Source organism: Ovis aries, chromosome 4 (assembly GCF_016772045.2).
Source record: "Ovis aries strain OAR_USU_Benz2616 breed Rambouillet chromosome 4, ARS-UI_Ramb_v3.0, whole genome shotgun sequence".
NCBI lineage: Eukaryota > Metazoa > Chordata > Mammalia > Artiodactyla > Bovidae > Ovis > Ovis aries.
In genome coordinates this window covers 29,623,108-29,644,961 of record NC_056057.1, presented here as the reverse complement: position 1 = coordinate 29,644,961, position 21,854 = coordinate 29,623,108, and the positions used below count along the sequence as shown (strand labels likewise).

General features: G+C 37.3%; 1 protein-coding gene across 3 annotated transcripts in view; it reads left to right on the top strand.

Annotated features, from left to right (window-relative positions):
• Positions 1 to 21,854, top strand: part of TMEM196 (transmembrane protein 196) — a 349,550-nt gene that overhangs the window by 90,389 nt on the left and 237,307 nt on the right. For all 3 annotated transcript variants that reach the window (XM_042248433.2, XM_042248432.2, XM_060414956.1), the window contains exon 2: positions 2,011 to 2,124. The gene's annotated coding sequence lies outside the window, so the exon portion shown is untranslated. The remainder of the gene's footprint in view (positions 1 to 2,010; positions 2,125 to 21,854) is intronic.

Genomic DNA, 21,854 nt, shown 5'->3' with positions numbered 1-21,854 from the left:
CAGTCATGTCTGACTCTTTGCGACTCCATGAATCGCAGCACGCCAGGCCTCCCTGTCCATCACCATCTCCCAGCAAAACTTTAAAAGCCAGACACTGGAGCACTAAGTAAATTACATCTATATATAACCACTTCCAAAAAATATAACTATATGATAGTAAAGTGAAGTATGTAAAATATCCTTTGGTCTAATGGCTATTTTTGTTTTCCCAAAGATAATTTATCTATAACTATTAATATTTCAAAAAGCTTTGCTATCAATGTCAACTGGTTGAGGGGGATTCAGCAAGCTCAAATGTTTTTTCTGAATAATAAAAATGCCCAGAATAGAATCTAGCAACAAAAGTCAACAGAGAGGGAGTGATGGAAAGAGGGAAGCTAGGCAAATTGTTTTATATTTTGCATAACTGAAGAGCCAGATGGCTTAACTGGATTTTTATTTTCAGAACCACCCACTGCAGGATTTTAAGTAAGTTCTCAAGTCAAACACAGTATTGCAAAACAGAGTTTAACAATGTCTTGACCAGAGCCCACAACCTTATCCAGGCATTACCAGATTCCTATCCTTGTGATGCAGCCAGATCTGTCTTTCACTGGTATAGAAACAATTTTACACTAAGTTTCTACCTCTTCTGAGCAGAGATGCAAAAAAGGAATAGGTGTGGTACTGCTTAGGAAATGTTCAAGATTAGGTTTTTCTAATCTAATATCAATTTGACAGTAATATTTAATGTCTTACCTCAGTTGTCACTTTTACTCCATTTTGAAGTATCTTGTAATGATACCTTGCTATTCAAAGAAAAGCAAGACAATTGATCCAGCATACCAAATACACACTAGTGATGTATTTCACTATTTAATTTTAGGGAATATTTGCTCTAATGCTATTTTTAATCATCAATAACCTGAATTGAAGCATATAAATTTAGTAAAACAGATTGTTTAAAAGTTTATTTTCCTGTTGTTGTCTTTTTAAATTCTTTACTTGATACTCCAAAAGAGTTCAATTATCTATTTTCTAGTTTTAAAAAATTGTGCTATTTCTCTTTTTCATTTTTTACATTCCATTTATCTCTATCGTTCGTGAAGTCGCTCAGTCGTGTCTGACTCTTTGTGACCCCATGGACTGTAGCCCACCAGGCTCCTCCACCCATGGAATTTTCTAGGCAAGAGTACTGGAGTGGGTTGCCATTTCCTTCTCCAATCTCTATCTTTACTGTGTTTAAATTCTGGCAAATAACCAAATGTTAAATAACCAAATTCCTCAAGAAAAGCTGTACTTTGCTATTTCCTGACCAATAAGAAACTTTTTGGACCATGAGTCTAGCCAGAAAAAACAAATGTCTGTTGAAAATGATCTGGTCCAATTTTGTAGGTCCAGTCTGGAGATGGATTCTGAGTCGCAGGTTAATATCCAAAATTTTTATGTTAGAATGAAAGCAAATCTATTAGGGCTTGATCATCATCAGTTAAGGCCAAAGAGCTAACTGGCAAAATATATGCCTAGTTTCATTCCAGCTGGCTAACACTGAATGTTTTTTATAAGGATGAGTCACTTTTCTAAAGAATTCTGCAGTAAACCAGTTTTATGTCAGAACATCGTGAAGGATTGACTTTGGCATCTGCACTTTTGGGCTTCTATTTCTTCTCATATCTCCTTTAAGAAGTCTAGCTTAGATTTATCCAACTAGCTTTCTCCATTTCAATTTCCTTTTATAACTCATTGGCTGCTTGAGTCCCTGGCTCAGTTGGGAGTGTCAGACAGCACTACCCTGCTCTGGTCTCCCCATTTGGGTACCTTCCAGAGTAACCAAACTCCCCTGGAATACAACAATTACAAAAGCATTGAACATGTCAGGCTTGGAATAATTTTGCTGAGTCAGTTTAGAATTGGATTGAATGAAACACAGCTGCCCTTAACAAAGCATCCTCTGTTCTGTTACACTTAGGCATGAGAATAATGCACAAACACAGGGGCTCAGACTAACCATGTGTATCATTTTACGTACAGGAAGAAGAAACCCTGGAGCCTGAGATACTGTTATGCCTAAATGATAAAGGGATTAGCTTTTGGCTTTTGAGTATCAGCCCCTGCACTGCATTGCATGATCCTGTTGAACAGAAGGTAAGTGTGATGGTTTCTTCTCTAGATAATTCAGCCCTAAATTACTTTAAGCTAAAGTTTTTTAGTTATAAATAGACAGAAAAATATTACAAACATTAATTTGGCTATATCTATCTTTTAAGAGGAGCAGTAGTAAAAATCAAGCAGGATAACCATAGGTTGCGAACTTACTGGTTAAGAAATTAGGCTGTATAGTAACAGAACTGAATTTTTGCCCCATTTCCACCACGTGCTAGCTGTGTGACTTGGGCCAAATTGCTTAACATCTCTTAATTTCGGTTTATCTATTGACAAAGTGAGTATAACAATAAAACTTAATTGTGAGTATTAAAGTAATCCATATGAAACTTCCACATAATGTGCTATGTAAGGGATCACTATTTTAGTAGAGCTGGAATGAATCACAATGACCTTATCTTGCTCCTCCATCTTGGCCTCCATGTGCCATCCCTGGTTTCATTAGATACACATGAATTGTCAAGAGTGAGTTCTGAACTGTAGTTTTGTATGTCTCTTAACTTTCATTCTAATTCAGTGTTGTTGATTATACTTTAAACTTCTATGTAACACTGTGGAGTGCTATCAAATGCTTCAAGTTCTCACTTTTTTTTCCCCTCTTTGGAGCTTGCCAGTGTTTGGTGAGCATGCTCTTTGAATCTTTTTCTTCTTTTCAGAATGTGTTTTCTCCTTCTGCAGGATCAGTCTCATACTTACTGTTTCATGCTTTGCTTTCTCCTTTTCCTGTCATCATTCTCTATTCTTATTCTCTTGATGAAAGTTTCCTTCCTCCCCCTCAGAATCATAAATGTTAATCCTTCCTTTTCAGTATAATTCTGTGCACTATATATATTTAAATTTTTTCATTTTCTGCAATAAATGTTAAACATTTCTTAATTCTCTTCATTTGCCCCTTGGCTCTGGCTATTGGCTAGAAAAAATAATTCTTATTCTCAAAAGGAAAAAGACAGCATTATCTCACTAACTATAGGCTAATGACTTTATCTCAGCAATATTCTAGAGTGCATTTTAAACAAATAGTTTCTGAGCATCTGAGGAAAAAAAATGATCATGAAAAATGAACATATATTCATTTAGAACAAGTCATAGTGGGTGTGGTTTATTTCCTTGATAGAATTACTAAGCAAATGGTCAGTAAATGTATTAAGCATGACATATTTAGGCTTCAACAAGAGATTTAGGAAGATTTTTTTAAGTGTTCTTAAAACAAACTTTAATTTTTAGAACCGTTTAGGTTTAAAATAAAATTGAGAGGATAATACGGGATTTCTCATTTACTCCTTCCTATCTATAGACATAGATATCCTCCCCTCTCATCAATATCACTCATCAGAATGGTACTTTTTTTTTTTTTTACCAGCGATGATCCTACATTGACAAGTCGTGATCACGCAGTGCATAGTTCAATTTAAGCTCACTGTTGGTGTCCTATTCAGTATATTCTATGGGTTTGGGCAAATGTCCAATAACATATATCCATAATCATACAAAATATTTTCACTACCCTAAAAATTCTCTGTGTTCTGATTATTCATCTCCACTGTGTCCCTCCACCTCTCCCAATTCTCCACTTCCAAACACTAATCTTTTTAAAATTGCCACAATTTTGACTTTTCCAGAATCATATATATTTGGAAACATACAGTATGTAGCTCTTTAAGACTGGCCTCTTTCACTTAGGAATATGTGTTCATGTTTCTTTCACATCATTTCATAGCTTGATAGGTCATTCCTTTTTAGTAATAAATAATATTGCAGTATTTAGATGTACCAGCGTTCATTCATCCATTCAGTTACTGAAGGATTTGGTTGCTTTGCAAGAATATGGAGAAGAACTGTACAAAAAAGATCTTCACAACCCACATAATCACAATGGTGTGATCACTCACCTAGAGCCAGACATCCTGGAATGTGAAGTCAAGTGGGCCCTAGAAAGCATCACTACGAACAAAGCTAGTGGAGGTGATGGGATTCCTGTTGAGCTATTTCAAATCCTGAAAGATGATGCTGTGAAAGTGCTGCACTCAATATGCCAGCACATTTGGAAAACTCAGCAGTGGCCACAGCACTGGAAAAGGTCAGTTTTCATTTCAATCCCAAAGAAAGGCAATGCCAAAGAATGCTCTAACTACCACACAATTGCACTCATCTCACATGCTAGTAAAGTAATGCTCAAAATTCTCCAAGCCAGGCTTCAGCAATACGTGAACCATGAACTTCCTGATGTTCAAGCTGGTTTGAGAAAAGGCAGAGGAACCAGAGATCAAATTGCCAAACATCCGCTGGATCATCAAAAAAGCAAGAGAGTTCCAGGAAAACATCTACTTCTGCTTTATTGACTATGCCAAAGCCTTTGACTGTGTGGATCACAGTAAACTGTGGAAAATTCTGAGAGAGATGGGAATACCAGACCACCTGACCTGCCTCTTGAGAAATCTGTATGCAGGTCAGGAAGCAACAGCTAGAACTGGACATGACATGGAACAACAGACTGGTTCCAAATAGGAAAAGGAGTACGTCAAGGCTGTATATTGTCACCCTGCTTATTTAACTTATATGCAGAGTACATCATGAGAAATGCTGGACTGGAAGAAACACAAGCTGGAATCAAGATTACCAGGAGAAATATCAATCACCTCAGATATGCAGATGACACCACCCTTATGGCAGAAAGTGAAGAGAAACTAAAAAGCCTCTTGATGAAAGTGAAAGAGAAGAGTGAAAAAGTTGGCTTAAAGCTCAACATTCAGAAAACGAAGATCATCTCATCTGGTCCCATCACTTCATGGGAAATAGATGGGGAAACAGTGTCAGACTTTATTTTGGGGGGCTCTAAAATCACTGTAGATGGTGACTGCAGCCATGAAATTAAAAGATGCTTACTCCTTGGAAGGAAAGTTATGACCAACCTGGATAGCATATTGAAAAGCAGAGACATTGCTTTCCTGACTAAGGTCCGTCTAGTCAAGGCTATGGTTTTTCCAGTGGTCATGTATGGATGTGAGAGTTGGACTGTGAAGAAGGCTAAGCACTGAAGAATTGATGCTTTTGAACTGTGGTGTTGGAGAAGACTCTTGAGAGTCCCTTGGACTGCAAGGAGATCCAACCAGTCCATTCTGAAGGAGATCAGCCCTGGGATTTCTTTGGAAGGAATGATGCTAAAGCTGAAACTCCAGTACTTTGGCCACCTCATGCGAAGAGTTGAGTCATTGGAAAAGACTCTGATGCTGGGAGGGATTGGGGGCAGGAGGAGAAGGGGACGACAGAGGATGAGATGGCTGGAAGGCATCACTGACTCGATGGACGTGAGTCTGAGTGAACTCTGGGAGTTGGTGATGGACAGGGAGGCCTGGCGTGCTGCGATTCATGGGGTCGCAAAGAGTCGGACATGACTAAGCAACTGAACTGAAGTTTAAACAGTTATCAGGGAAGCATCTATGAACATCTGTGTGCAGATTTTTGTGTGGACAGAAGTTTTCTGTTCTTGTGATTAAATCGTAGCAGAGCATGATTGGGGAATCATATGGTAAGAATATGCCTACTTTTGAAGAAATTTGCAAGTGTCCTCTGAAATGGCTGTACAATTTTGCATTCCCACCAGCATTATATGAGAGCTCCTAAAACTCCTTATCAGCGTTTGGCATTGTCAGTATGTGGATTTTGGCCTCCTAGAAGGGATATAGTATTAGCTCACTGTTTTGGTTTCCACTTCTCTGGTGACTTGTGAAGCAATTTTTTATATGTTTATTTACCATTAGTGTATCTTTTTTGGTGAGGAATTTGTTAAGGTCATTGGTTCATTTTTTAAGTGGGTTATTTGTTTTCATATTGTTGAATTTTAAGATTTTTTTATATATCTTGGATAAGTCTTTTAAATAGGTATATCTTTTGCATGTGTCTTCTCCCAATCTGTGGCTTATCTTCTCATTCTCTTGATATTCTTTCACAGAGCAGAAGTTTTAATGAAATTCAAATTATCAATTATTTCTTTCATAGGTTTTATCTTTGATATTTTATCTATAAAGGCATCACCATAGCCAAGGTCATGTAGTTTTTCTACTGTGTTTTTTAGGATTTTACTATTTTTCATTTTGTAGTTAGGTCTGTGATGCATTTTGAGTTAATTTTTGTGAAGATTTTAATGTCTGTGTCTAGATTTCTTTTTTTGCAAGTAAATTTCCAGTTATTCTGGCACTATTTGTTCAAGAGATTTTATTTGCTTCATTGTGTTGCCTTTGTTATTTTTGTCAGGGACCAGTTGATTATATTTATGTGGGTCTATTTTGGGGCTCTCTGTTCTGTTTCATCGATTTGTCTGGTTTTCCATCAATACCACACTGTTTTGGATACTGTAGGTGGTTTGTTTTTTTTTTTTTTTAGTGGTATCAGTCCTCCAATTTTGTTCTTCTCCTTCAGTGTTGTTGGCTAATCTGACTTCTCCATCTAAACTTTAGAATCAGTTTGTAGATATTAAAAAGTACTTCAGATTATTTAAAGATCATTGGAAAATCCAACTAGAGGATTAACTAAAGTTGACATCTTTAAAATAACTGGAAACAAGTTCATAAAATCCTTTCTGAATCTTCGATGAATTTTGCAAGGTTGAAAAATTTGCCATCAATACACAAAACTCAGCTGTTTCTATACATCAGAAATGGAAAAAAAAAAAAAAGAAAGAAATAGAGTCAAAGGCCAATCAATAAACCTATACATCTGTGCTCAACTAAGTTTTGACAAGTGCTAAGATCATTAGTAGTTAAAGAAGTTTCTTTAAGATGTGATCCAGGGACAACTGTATATCCACATACAAAAAAGTAAAGTTAGATCCTTAACCTCACACCAGGTGGCTCAGAGGGTAAAATGTCTGCCTGCAATGCAGGAGACCTGGGTTCAATCCCTGGGTCAGGAAGATCCCCTGAAGAAGGAAATGGCAACCCACTCCAGTATTATTACCTGGAAAATCCCATGGACAGAGAAGCCTGGTAGACTACAGTCCATTGGATAGCAGAGTCAGACACAGCTGAGCGACTTCACTTTCACAAGCTAAATATAAGTGATTCAAGTATAAAACTCTTACAAGAAAACATAGGGATAAATCCTCATGGCCTTGCATCTGGTAACGAATTTTTAGATGGAACAACAAAAGTGAAAATATATACATATATATCAATAAACAATGGAATATTATTCAGTTGTAAAAAAAAATGATGAAGTACTGATACATTGTATAATGTGGATATACCTAGAAAACATTTTGCTAAATGGAACAGTTAAGACACAAAGGTCACATATTGTTGAATTCCACTTACATGAAATGTCTAGAATAGATAAATCTGTATAAACAGTAAGCAGATTGGTAGCTGGCAAGGTCTGGAATCAGCAAAAAGGGTCAAATGGGGAATCATTGCTTAATGTGTTTTATTTTGGACTGATGAAAATATTTTGAAACTAGAAAACAGTGATGATTGTATAACATTGTGGATGTACTAAATGGCCACTGAATTGTTTATTTTAAAACTTTTAATTTTATGTAACCTAAATTTCATCTCAAAAAATTTTTAACTAACAAAATGGAGTTATAGTCATTCCTCAGTATCTTTGAGAGATTTGTTCCAGGAAACCCCTTGGATACCAAAATCCAAGGATGTTTAAGTTCATTGTATAAAAGAAGGTAGTACTTGAATGGAACCTATGTACATTCTGGGCCTCCTAGTGGCTCAGCAGTAAAGAATCCACCTGCAATGAAATGCTGTTTTCTTTTCTTGTATTTGGTGTTGGGATAATTCTGTCCTTATAAAATGAGTCAGGAAGAATTTGCTGTGCTTCTACTTTCTAGAAGAGATTTTATATATTTGGTATCATTTTGTGTTAAATGTTTGGTAGAATTAATTAGTGAAATTATCTGGATCTTTGATTTCTTTTTTCAGATGAATAATTATTAATCTTTAAGATATACACCTATTATTTCTCCTTGTGTGTTTCAGTAGTGTTTTTCAAGGAACTGGTCCATTTTGCTTAAATTTTCAATTTTTGAACATAGATTAATTGATAGTACTACTTATTATTTTCATTTCCATTGGGTCAGTAATAATGGCAACCTCTTTAATGCATTATTATTCAATTATATCATCGTTGTTTTTTCTTGGCTATGCTAGCTAAAGTTTTTCCAATGTTATTGGTATTTTCAGAAGACAGTTTTGTATTCATTGCTTTTCTTCATCATTTTCCTGTTTCCCATTCTATTGGTTTCTGCTCTAATTTTAAATACTAGTTTTCTTCTGCTTTCTTTATTTTTAATCTGCTTTTCTTCTCTAGTTTCTTAAGGAAGAGCTTTTTTAAAAAAAAAAATTTACTGTGGTATAACTGATTTACAATGTTGTGTTAGTTTCACGTGTACAGAAAAGTGAATCTGTTATACAAATACATATATCTACTCTTTTTAAAGATTATTTTCCCATATAGACCATTCAATAGAGTTCCCCGCACTACACAGTAGGTCCTTATTAGTTATCTATTTTATATATAGTAGTGTGTATGTGTGGAGAAGGCAATGGCACCCCACTCCAGTACTTTTGCCTGGAAAAGCCTATGGATGGAGGAGCCTGGTGGGCTGCAGTCCATGGGGTCTCAAAGAGTCAGACACGACTGAGCGACTTCCCTTTCATTTTTCACTTTCATGCATTGGAGAAGGAAATGGCAACCCACTCCAGTGTTCTTGCCTGGATAATCCCAGGGATAGCAGAGCTGGTGGGCTGCCGTCTATGGGGTCGCACGGAGTCAGACACGACTGAAGTGACTCAGCAGCAGTGTGTATGTGTAAATCCCAATTTTCCAATTTGCCCAAACCCAGTAACCATACGTTTATTTTCTACTTCTGTAACTCTATTTCACACTTGTAGATAAGTCCATTTGTAGCTTTTTAAAAGATTCCACATATAAGTGATGCTGTTAAGTTGCTTAGTTGTGTTTGACACTTTTGTGACACGAAGGACTGCAGTCCACCAGGCTCCTCTGTCCATGGGATTTCCCAGACAAGAATACTGGAGTGGGTTGCTGTTTCCTGCTCCAGGGGATCTTCCCAACCCAGGGATCCAACCCACATCTCCTGCACTGCAGGCGGATTCTTCACCACTGCGCCAATTGTATTTCTCTGTCTGACTTACTTCACTCAGTATGAGGATCTCTAGGTCCATCCATGTTGCTGCAAATGACATATTGTTCTTTTCTATGGCTAATATAATAATAAAATGTTATAATAAAAGGGAATATATATAATAAGAAAAGAATATAATAATAAGAAATCTGCATGCAGGTCAAGAAGCAACAGTTAGAATGGAACATGGAACAACAGACTGGTTTCAAAACAGGAAAGGAGTACATCAAGGCTGTATATTGTCACCCTTCTTATTTAACTTATATGCACAGTACATCATGAGAAATGCCAGGCTGAATGAAGCACAAGCTGGAATCAAGATTGCTAGGAGAAATATCAATAATCTCAGATATGCAGATGACACCACCCTTATGGCAAAAAGCAAAGAAGATCTAAAGAGCCTCTTAATGAAAGTGAAAGAGAAGAGTGAAAAAGTTGACTGAAAACAACATTCAGATAACTAAGATCATGGCATCCAGTCCTATCACTTCATGGCAAATACATGGGGAAACAATGGAAACAGTGAAAGACTCTTTTTGGGCTCCAAAATCACTGCAGATGGTGACTGCAGCCATGAAATTAACCAACCTAGGCAGCATATTAAAAAACAGAGATATTACTTTGCCAACAAAGGTCTGTCTATTCAAAGCTTTGGTTTTCCCAGTAGTCATGTATGGATGTGAGAATTGGACTGTAAAGAAAGCTGAGTGCCGAAGAATTGATGCTTTTGAACTGCGGTGTTGGAGAAGACTCTTGAGAGTCCCTTGGACTGCGAGGAGATCCAACCAGTCCATCCTAAAGGAGATCAGTCCTGAACATTCATTGGAAGGACTGATGCTGAAGCTGAAACTCCAATACTTTGGCTACCTGACATGAAGAATTGACTCATTGGAAAACCCTGATGCTGAGAAAGATCGAAGGCAGGAGCAGAAGGAGACAACAGAGGATGAGATGGTTGGATGGCATCACTGACTCGATGGACATGAGTTTGAGTAAGCTCTGGGAGTTGATGATGGACAGGGAAGTCTGGCGTGCTGCAGTCCATGGGGTCACAAAGAGTCGTACACAACTGAGTCACTGAACTGACTGATGGCTAATAGTCCATTGTATATATGTGTACCACATCTTCCTTGCATTTCTCTGTTGATAGATATTTAGGTTGCTTCCATGTCCTGGCTATTGTGAATACTGCTGCAATGGACATTAGGGTGCCTGCATTTTTTTGAATTACAGTTTTTTCCAGATATGTGTGCAGGAGTGGATTCCTGTATTGTGATCATGTGGTAGCTCTGTTTTCAGTTCTTCAATTTTCATTGCCACCAACAGTGTGGGAGGGTTTCCTTTAATCCATGCCCTCTTCAGCATTTATTGTTTGTAGATTTTTTGATGATGGCCACTCTCACAGGTATGAGGTGATACCTCGTTGTAGTTTTGATTTACATTTCTCTAATAATTAGCAATGTTGAGCATCTTTTCATGGCCTGGTGGGCCATCTGTATATTTATTTTGGAGAAATGTCTGTTTAGATCTTCTATCCATTTTTTGATTGGGTTGTTTGTCTTTCTGATATTGAGCTGCATGAGCTATTTGCATATTTTAGAGATTAAGCCCTAATTGGTTGCCTCGTTTGCAAATATTTCCTCCCATTCTGAGGGTTTTCTTTGTTTTTATTTATGATTTCCTTTGTTATTCAAACATTTTTAAGTTTAATTAGGTCCCATTTGTTTATTTCTGTTTTTATTTTGATTTTTTAAAATTTTAGATCTTTATTTTCTTAATCTAAAATTATTAATTTTAAATTTAATTTTAATTTTAATTTAATTTGTTAATGTAAAAGAATCTAAATCTATTCTTAATCTAAAATTTAGATCTAAATTTTAGATCTTTATTGCTTTACAGTTATATTATGTGTTTATTTTTGTTGCTCTGGGGCTTTTCTCTAGTTGTGGCGAGGCAGGGTTGCTCTAGTTGCGGCACGCAGGCTTCTCATTGCTGTGACTTCCCTTGTTTTAGAGCACAGGCTCTAGGTGTGTGAGCTTCAGTAGTTGAGGCACCTGAGCTCAGTGACTGCAGCTCCGGGCTCTAGAGCAGAAACTCAGTAGTAGCGGCACACAGGCTTAGATGCTCTGCAGCATGTGGGATTTTCCTGGACAGGGGATCGATCCCATGTCTCCTGCATTGACAGGCAGATTCTTTACCACTTAGCCACCTGGGAAGCCCTACAGTTATATTTTTAATGTTATAATTTTCCTTCTAAGCTCTACATTTGCTGCATCCTACCATTTTTGATAAGTTCTATTTTGTTTTCATTTAATTAAAAGTATTTTTAAAAGTTCTCCTAAGCCTTCTTCTTTAACTCACGTGTTATTTAAACTCCAGCACATTTGGGGTTCTTCCAGCTATCTATTATCAATGTCCATTTTATTGTTATCTGAGAACAAACTTTGTATTGAACCTAGTTTTTCAAATTCGTTGATATGTTTTATGGTCCAAAATGTGGTCTGTTTTAGTGTATACTCCGTGTTCACTTGAAACAAATGTATATCATGTTCTTATTTAATGGTGTATTCCATCAATGTCAATTATATAGAGTTGATTGATAGTGTTGTTCAGATCACCTATATCCTTACTGATTTTCTGCCTGCTTGATATATCAATTACTGACAGAAGGGCTTGGAAGTAACTTTAATCATGGACTTGTCTATTTCTGTTTTCAAATCTCTCAGTTATAGCCCCATGTATTTTGGCACTTACACTCTTAGATGAATACAAAGTTAGGGTTATTGAATCTACTTGGAAAGTTGACACCTTTATTACCATCTTGTCTGAGATTAATATGGATACTTCAGCTAGCTTTTGATTAGTGTTTAAAAGTACAGTATTTCTTTATCCATTACTTTATTATTAACCTATCTGAGTATTTACATTTGAACTGGAAATGTTATAGATAATATATAACTGAGCCATGTTTTTGTATTAATCCACTCTGAGAATCTGTCTTTTCATTAATTTATTTAGATAATTCATATTTAAAGTGACTATTTACTATTTGTTGTATTTGTTACTTGTTTCTCCTTCACTTCTTGCTATTTTTACACCTTCCCTTGTTTCAAGTCAAAATGTAGTGTGATTCCATCTTTTGTCTTAATGTATCAGTTATACTTAAAATAATTAATGTTGTCCGATCATATACAATATACATTTTTAACTAATCTGTTTTCGAATACTGTACCAGTTCACATGCTATGCATTACCTTATAACAGAGTAGTTCCAATTCCTTCTTCCCACCGTTATGATATTGTGCCATTCATTTAATTTATCTGTGTTCTATAATCACCCAATACTTATTTTTGCTTTTACCAATAGTTATCTTTCAGGTCAATTATAAATGAGATAAATATAACATTTATGTTACCTTTCTTTATTCTTTCTCTGTCCTGCCTTTCTTTATGTAGCTCCAGCTTTCCAACCCATGCCCTTTTTCTTCTGCCTGCATTCTTTCTTTTTTTTTTTTTTAAATGATTTGTATTGATATATTTTTGGCTGCACTAGGGTTCATTGCTCTGGGTGAGCAGAGGCTGCTCTTCACTGTAGTGCGCGGGCTTTTCGTGGTGCCCTCGCTTGTGGAACACAGGCTCTATGCGTGCTGAATTCAGTCATTGCGGCTCGCAGGCTCAGTAGTTGCGGTTCATGGGCCCTAGAGCACGCAGGCTCAAATAATCGTAGCATGGGCTTAGTTGCTCTACAGCATGTGTGATATTCCTGGAGCAGGGATCGAACACGTGTCCCCTGCATTAGCAGGCAGATTCTTATCCACTGCACCATCAGGGAAGTCCTCTGCACTGCTTCTTTTCATATTTCTTGCAAGGTTGTCCTGTTTGTGATGAGTTTCATATTTGGAGGGGTATACTTGTGAAGGGTAATTTTACTGATATAGAATTCCTCATCAGTGTTTTTCTTGGTCCTCAACATTTAAAATATTTCACTTTACTTTCATCTTGTTTACATGGTCTCTTAGGATCAGTAACTGATATCTTGTCCATGATCCTCTAAGGTCACAATGTGGCTTTCGTTTTCTGTGTTCCCTTTCTCTTTGTTTTCTTGAAATTTGAATCTGATATGCATTTATGTGTTTATTTGGTATTTACCCTACTTGCTGCTTTTTGAGCTCTTAGTTATATAGTTGGACATCTGTGATTAATTTTGGAAAGTTATTGACAGTTATAACTTCAAATATTTCTTCCCCATATACAGTTTCTTTTCATTCTAATTTTGTTTACTCAAATTACATGCATGTTAAATCTTTGATATTGTCCTACAGTTCTTGGATTATCTGTTATGTTTCTATTTTTTCTTCATATTCCTATTTAGGAAATTTTTATTGACTTACCTTCAATTTCACTGAATCTTTTCTCATAGCTACTGAGAAGCCCATTGAAGGCACTGTTCATTTTTGTTAGTTTTTTTTTTTAAAAAAGCTTAACTTTTCATTCTGCTCATTTATTAGTGCTTTTTTTCTTTTTACTAAAATTACCCATCTATTCTTTCATGTTGTCTACTTTCTACATTAAAGCTCATAATAAATTAATCACAGTAAGTTAAAATTCCTTGTTTAATAATTCCAAAGTCTGTGTCGTATCTGAGTCTGGCTTTGATGATTGGTTTTTTTCATTGCCCTCTAACATAGCTTGTAATTTTGGATTGAAAGCACTACATTGAATAATAGAAACTGTTAAATCTGCCTAGGTGCTGAGCAGTGTTTAAATTCTTTCATACCTGTAGATTCCAGAAATTCATATACCTTCATTGTCCTTGTTTCTTCTCCTCTCGATGTGTCGCCCAGTTGTGCCCGACTCTTTTCGACCCCATGGACTGTAGCCTATCAGGTTCCTCTGTCCATGGGATTTTCCAGGCAAGAGTGCTGGAGTGGATTGCCGTTTCCTTCTCCAGCGGATCTTCCCAACCCAGGAATTTAACCTGGGTCTCCTGCATTGGAGGCAGATGCTTTACCGTCTGAACCTGAGGGAAGAGGGAAGCCCCCTCTTGATGTTAGGATCTAAATAGAAAGAGTCTGTGTCTTGCAGATCTTTCAGCTGAAATTCATTGTGATTACATTAGATCCATGTTATTTGGTGTTACAGTATGAGTGAAGGGGAGCATTTAATTCATGATTGAATCACAGTCTTTTAGTAGTCGTGTGTCTCACAGATGCAGCCTTCAGGAATGTTTCTCCAGTAGTATAACTTTTCCTCCCTGCCTCCTATTCCTTTTCCAGCTGCAAAATTTCCAGTTCATTTTCTTGAAGTCCTGACCCCTGTTGATTATATTCTGTTTTCTGTTGTGTTCCCAGGAGGTGAGACAAGAAGACTGGAGGGGCTGGGGTGGGGAACAAAGATTCCTTTTTCCAGCTGGAATCAGCTCTGACAAAGTGTTTATACTTTTATACTAGACTAGGCATTTTTAATGTAGAAGTTTCTGGGTGAATTTTACAAAAAGTACCTTTTTCCTAACCACCTTTCTGTAGGAGACCCATGAGGGTATCTTTTTTTATCATCACCATGGCAATCTGGCGGGGTCCTGGAGTCAGATCCTACAAAAATATGTAACCCTTCTAAGACTCAGCCCTAGGAGCTTCTCACTCTCAAGCTAGTTCACACTCAACAACCCATGATATATCAAAATTATCACGTAAGAGTTCCTACCAGTTTTTACTATAGTGGTTTCTGCTCCAGGTCTTTATCTCTCTAGATATATTTTTCCTTATTGATTTCAAGGTGGCAGTTTGCCCTGTAAACCCTGTCTTCTGTTGAATCCAAGAAAAGTCAGTGATTATTAGTTTGTCCAGTGTTTTCTATTTATAAGTATGGGAACTTATACATTTTTTTATGTCAGATGTAAAACAAGTCCTTAAAATTCATATTTTAAAAAGTTATTATACACAAGTGGTGAAAACATTTGAAAATATGATAACTATTGAAATACAAATGAAAGCACAAAGAGATGCTATCTTTTTTATAAAAAAAACAAGTTTTAAAATAGAATAATGTCATTTTCGTATTGAAAAAGATGTGCGTGCGTGCGTGCATGTATGCTGTCATTCAGTAGTGTCTGACTCTTTGCAACCCCATGGACTGTAGCCCCCTCTCCTCTGTCCATGGGATTTCCCAGGCAAGATACTGGAGCGGGTTGCCATTTCCTCCTCCAGGGGATCTTCCCAATCCAGGGATTGATCCCATGTCTCTTTTATCTCCTGCATTGGTAGGCAGATTCTTTACCACTGTTCTTCCTGGGAAGCCAATGTGTATGAACAAATATCTTTGTGCAAGAAAGTGCTACATTCTGGCGATTCGTTTCTTACATGATAGTATACGTGTTTCAGTGTCATTCTCCCAAATCATCCCACCTTCTCCCTCTCCCTCAGAGTCCAGAAGTCCGTTCTATACATCTGTGTCTCTTTTGCTGTCTCACATACAGGGTTATCCTTATGAATCTTGCGAATCACAGACTGATGTTCACTAGTCTGTGTTCGATACAGGATACACGATGCTTGGGGCTGGTGCACGGGGATGATCCAGAGAGATGATATCGGGTGGGAGGGGGGTTCAGGATTGGGGGAAAAAATAAATAAAAAATAAAATAAAAAAAATAAATTCAGTTGATTTCTGTATGTAAAAAAAAAAAAAAAAAAGTGCTACATTCTGTGTCTCTAAAAGAACAAAACATTGAACCTGAGCAGAGTGGTTGGATCAGGTTCGCCCTTCATGCCATGTAAGATGAGTAGTGAAGGGCTCATATTAGCTTCCAGAAATAATAACTATCAACCTGATGCTTGGCCAGGATCAGTCAAAAGAAAGAGATTTTCCCAACCATAGCATACCACAACTTTTTACTGTGGTATTTGTTGCAAATGATTATAAAAATACTTCATAGGTGCAAGAGTTCTAATGAAATGCAATTCAGTGGTGAATTAGATCAGTCACAGCACAGTGTGTGAACAGTAGGAACCTAATCATCTTTGCTTGAAATCTGAAGAAAAATGGGGGGCTTCTGGGAGTCTCCACAAAACAATAGCAGGTCTTTTGTTAATTCACTCAAATGAATATAAAATAATTTGTTAGTGGCTATAAAAAAGAGGAAATTTTCTGATCCTGAAAGAAGTCATGCTACATAGTTGCAAGCCTCATTACGTTTATGTCTTATTCTTCAGAATAATGCTAATTAATGGAGAATAATGCGAATCTCCAGGACTTGAAAATTTTAACTGCAGCAACCTTGGAATATCAGGGAAAACCCTTGGAGTCATAGTGAATTCAATAACTAAAATAACACTTGAAGGATTTTTTAAAATGTATTTTTAGATATTTGTTTAATGAAAAATCTTTCATACTGAAAGCAGTCCAGAGATCAAAGAGACAGTATTGGTTAAGAAACAAGAAGTTTGCTAAGTCTCAGACTGGTCTTATTTTATTATTCTGATCTCCATGTTGCATAGCTTAATTTAGTGAACTAGGTAACTAGTCCAAACGGGAGACTTTGAGAGACTATTACACAAATCCAGTAAATTCAGTGAAAGCTGTATCACCAATTAACTAGAATGTTCCCTTTTGTGGGAAAAGTAGAGACAAGGTTGTCACCACTGATTCCCTCTTGTAATTACCTGTATTTATTTGTGCAAGTTGGCATAGCTGACCTCTCCCTTCATTTTCAGAACTTTTCTTCTTGTGGCTTCACATTCCCCTAGTTTCCTCCAATATTGTCAGTTGCTCAGTTTCAGTTTTCTTCCCAGGCTCTTTCTCTGTCTCCATACCATTTTCTGTTCTGGATCTATACAGTCTTATCTTACCATGCCCCATACTTTACAGTCCTATGTTTGTGCATGCCGTCAAAACCTCTACATTCATTTCTGAATTAAAACACACACACACACCAGACTTGTATTTTCTATATGAGCATTGAGTGATTTGTTTTTAAAAAAAGTAATTTTTTGTCAATTCTTCTTTCAAGAATTCAGTTTCTCAACCCTAACTCTGTTTTCCCTCAGCACTCTGCCTCTTAGTCTATGGCATCACTTGAGCTAACTTAAGTCTAAAATCTGCGAATCATCTTTTATTCCTCTTCCCTTCATCTGATTCTTCAGTCTGTCCTTTGACTCCACCTCTATATTATGTGAAGAAACCTTTAGTTCTTTCTGTTTATACTATATACTCCTGATACTGTACCAGTTATCATCCTTTCTATCTGGATTATAGCACTAGCATTTTAATTTGTCTCCCTGCTTATGTTCTGTCTTTGCAGTAATATACTACCCATAGAACAACCAGAATGATATTTTAAAAATACAAATTGGATCTTGTCAGTCCCTTGCTTAAAACTCTCCAATGGCTTACCACTGTACATATGTATTATTGCACTTCTTCCTCTGGCTTACAAAGCCTTTTAAATTTGGATCTTCAGCTACTCTTTAAATTTTTATCTTTCCACTGTTCTCCTATAGGCACACAGCCTCTCTGCCTCTTGAGCTCACAGCCTTGCCTCTGTAGGGTGATTAGCTTTACGTGATATATTCTTCCACATGATGACTCCTGGCAGCCTCCCTTTTATCCTTAAAATCTTAGTGTAAATGTTATCTCTTCAATGAGACCATCCCTTTCCACCCAAACAAAGGTAATCATTCTGTCTCATAGTATCATGTCACCTGTTAAAGTTAGCTGCTTGTCTTTTTCTTTATATGATACATAGTCTTAGGATGGCAGAGAATATGTCTCTTGTTCACTGCTGAGTGTTTAGCATACAGAATAATCTCTGGTTATAGAAGTTCAGTAAATCCTTGCTTGAGAATTCCTTGGAGGTCCAACGTTAGGACTCGGCACTTTCACTGCTATGGCCTGGGTTCAATAACTGGTCAAGGAACTGCAAACCACATAGCAAGGCCAAAAGTAAAAAAAAAAAAAAAATCCTTAATAAGGCAGATAGCAATATGAATTCATTGAACAATTTGTAAGGGCTGTCAAGATAAGGGGAGAACATTTGAGAAAGATGGAGAGGTTAGGGTAGAAATCTGAAAATTTTGCTAACTTCTCAGTTTAGCCTAAACCTAGCCCTGTGTACTGTTAGCATTTCTTTATTATGTACAACGTTCTCTTCTCACTCTAAGCTCTTTCATCCACACCTTCCTATTTAACTCCCACTGCTATCCAAACAACTTATAGTTTTATATTCCTAGCCAGCATCTTTCATCTGTTTTCCACATCTCTGTATGCAAATGCTTACTTGGTATTTCTTCTTAAATATCTCAAACTCATTTCAGATCCTACATGTCCCAGATATCCTCATGATCTTTTATTCTCAACTATGATTGTCTTTCTGTATTCCTGTGATTAATACCGCTCTCTATCCCATTATGCAAGGCACAATCCAGAAATCTTTCTTGGAACTTTACCCTTTGCCTAAAATCCAATCTACCTAAAATCTTGCTTCTCATCCTAAATATATCCTGGTTTTCCATTCCATCCTCACATCTACCTCATCAAAAGTAATAGCCCAGATTAATAGACCACTTACTATGTACCAGTACTCTTCTAACAGCTTTTTCTTTATTAATCCAATTAATCATCTCAAACACTCTGTGAAGTAGATTCTGTCATTATTTCTATTTTACAGATAAGGATTCTTGGCATAAGGAATATATGTAAGTTGCTCGAAAGGCATAAAGTCAGGTACAAACCTGAGCAGTTTGAATGTAGAATCCATATGTTTAAACATGGCACTCTCTGAGTCCAAGAATCCAGTTACCTTCAGCCTTAACATGCAATAATCTTTTATAGGGCTTACCATCATTGGCTCCAGCTCCGATAGCATTGCATTTCCAATCCATAGCCTGATCAATCTTGTTAAGATATATAGCTCTTCATTTCCCCCATTGTTTAAAACATCCTAATATTTTACATTGCTTTTGATATAAAAATGAATGTTCTTATTGTTACCTTCAGTGTTTGTCCCTTGGTGAAGCTTTCCTTGATCTTCCTGACTAGATCAAATTCCCTGCCATGTGTCTTATTATTAATTCATGACCCCAGCCTCCTCTGAGTTCCCCTGCACTTGCAGTGGACAGTTTCTGTCCACACCAATCTTCTCCCACCTCCAGTGCTTGCGTCTTTGTTTCTCTGCTCGAGGGCTTGCTTGGATGCTATTGGCAAAACCCTGAAGTTGCCTAGAATTTAATGTTCCTAGAGGCAAACCTCATCCAGTGAAGAACACTAGTTGGTTGATAAGTACCCCATCTACTCCATATATTAGTGGGGTATTTCTTTTTTTAATTTATTTATTTTAAATTGAAGGATAATTGCTTTACAATATAGTGTTGGTTTCTGCCCTACATCAACATGAATCAGATATAGGTATACATATGTCCCCTCCCTCTGAAGCCTCCCTCCCACCGCCCACATCCCACCCCTCTAGATTGCCACAGAGCCCTGGTTTGAGTTCCCTGCAAGTGGGACACTTCTGATTTGTGTTCCACAGAGTCTTTTAACCCTTTAAAGAATCTTTAATAGAAATGAGTTTCAGTTCTCCACAGAGGTTAGTTAGTTCAGTTCAGTTCAGTCGCTCAGTCATGTACAACTCTTTGCAACCCCATGACTTGCAGCATGCCAGGCCTCCCTGTCAGAGAAGGTGATGGCACCCCATTCCAGTACTCTTGCCTGAAAAATCCCATGAATGGAGGAGCCTGGTGGGCTGCAGTCCATGGGGTCGCGAAGAGTCGGACACGACTGAGAGACTTCACTTTCACTTTTCACTTTCATGCATTGGAGAAGGAAATGGCAACCCACTCCAGTGTTCTGACCTGGAGAATCCCAGGGACAGGGGAGCCTGGTGGGCTGCCGTCTCTGGGGCCACACAGAGTCAGACACGACTGAACCGACTTAGCAGCAGCAGCAGGCCCCCTTGTCCATCACCAACTCCTGGAGTTCACCCAAACTCATGTCCATAGAGTAGGTGATGCCATCCAGCCATCTCATCCTCTGTTGTCCCCTTCTCATCCTGCCCCCAATCCCTCCCAGCATCAGAGTCTTTTCCAATGAGTCAGCTCTTCACATGAGGTGGCCAAAGTATTGGAGCTTCAGCTTTAGCATCAGTCCTTCCAAAGAACACCCACTCTTTTAGAGTGGACTGGTTAGATCTCCTTGCAGTCCAAGGGACTCTCAAGAGTCTTCTCCAGCACCACAGTTCAAAAGCATCAATTCTTTGGCGCTCAGCTTTCTTCACAGTCCAACTCTCACATCCATACATGACCACTGAAAAAACCATAGCCTTGACTAGATGGACCTTTGTTGGCAAAGTAATGTCTCTGTCTTTTCAATATGCTATCTAGGTTGGTCATAACTTTTCTTCCAAGGAGTAAGTGTCTTTTAATTTCATGGCTGCAATCACCATCTGCAGTGATTTTGGAGCCCCCCAAAATAAAGTCTAACACTGTTTCCACTGTTTCCCCATCAATTTCCCATAAAATGATGGGACCAGATGCCATGATCTTCATTTTCTGAATGTTGAGCTTTAAGCCAACTTTTTCACTCTCCTCTTTTACTTTCATCAAGAGGCTTTTTCGTTTCCGTTCACTTTCTGCCATAAGGGTGGTGTCATCTGCATATCTGAGGTTATTGATATTTCTCCCGGCAATCTTGATGCCAGCTTGTGCTTCTTCCAGCCCAGCGTTTCTCATGATGTACTCTGCACAGAAGTTAAATAAGTAGGGTGACAATATACAGCCTTGCCATACTCCTTTTCCTATTTGGAACCAGTCTGTTGTTCCATGTCTAGTTCTAACTGTTGCTTCCTGACCTGCATACAGATTTCTCAAGAGGCAGGTCACATGATCATGAAAGCCTTCTTCATTCATTCATTTTCCTCCCCTACATAATTTTCTCTACTACCTCACTTGTGCTCCTGGGATTAATTCCCAAATAAACCACCTGCACTGAGTTATTATCTCAGGGTCAGCTTTTGGAAAAACCTAAAATAAGGCATTCCCTTCGTTTATGCTTTAACATTGTCAGGTATCTCTCCTTCATAGCATATTTAGAGTTTGTGCAAATATATGAAAAGAGGCCTGAAATAGTGTTCAGTGAATGGTCATGTTTTGGGAGGATGAAATTTTTACTTTCAATGTGGCTTTTTCTTTTATAAGCACTATAATTTTAATAAAATTAATGGCATGAAAAATAAAATCAGAGCCATAAAAATCAATAAAATGATATATTTTGCTTTTAATATGACTGTAGAATACAAACTTGTAATTTAAATAACCTTATTTTGCATGACATGTTTTCACTTTATTTTTCATATACTGATAGAAGGAAATAGCTTCATTTTTTTAGTAGTGAGAATATTTAATTACACCAGCTTAGAGAGGGTCCCCTTATTGTGAGGTTTTGCTAAAATAGAAATTGAAAATTGTAGGTGGCTAAAGAGATAGTATTTCGTCTTACTTGAATTTTTCTTAAAATGGATTTAATGTCATTTGGTCTCTATTAAGTAGTCTAAATTTAAAAGCAACTTAAT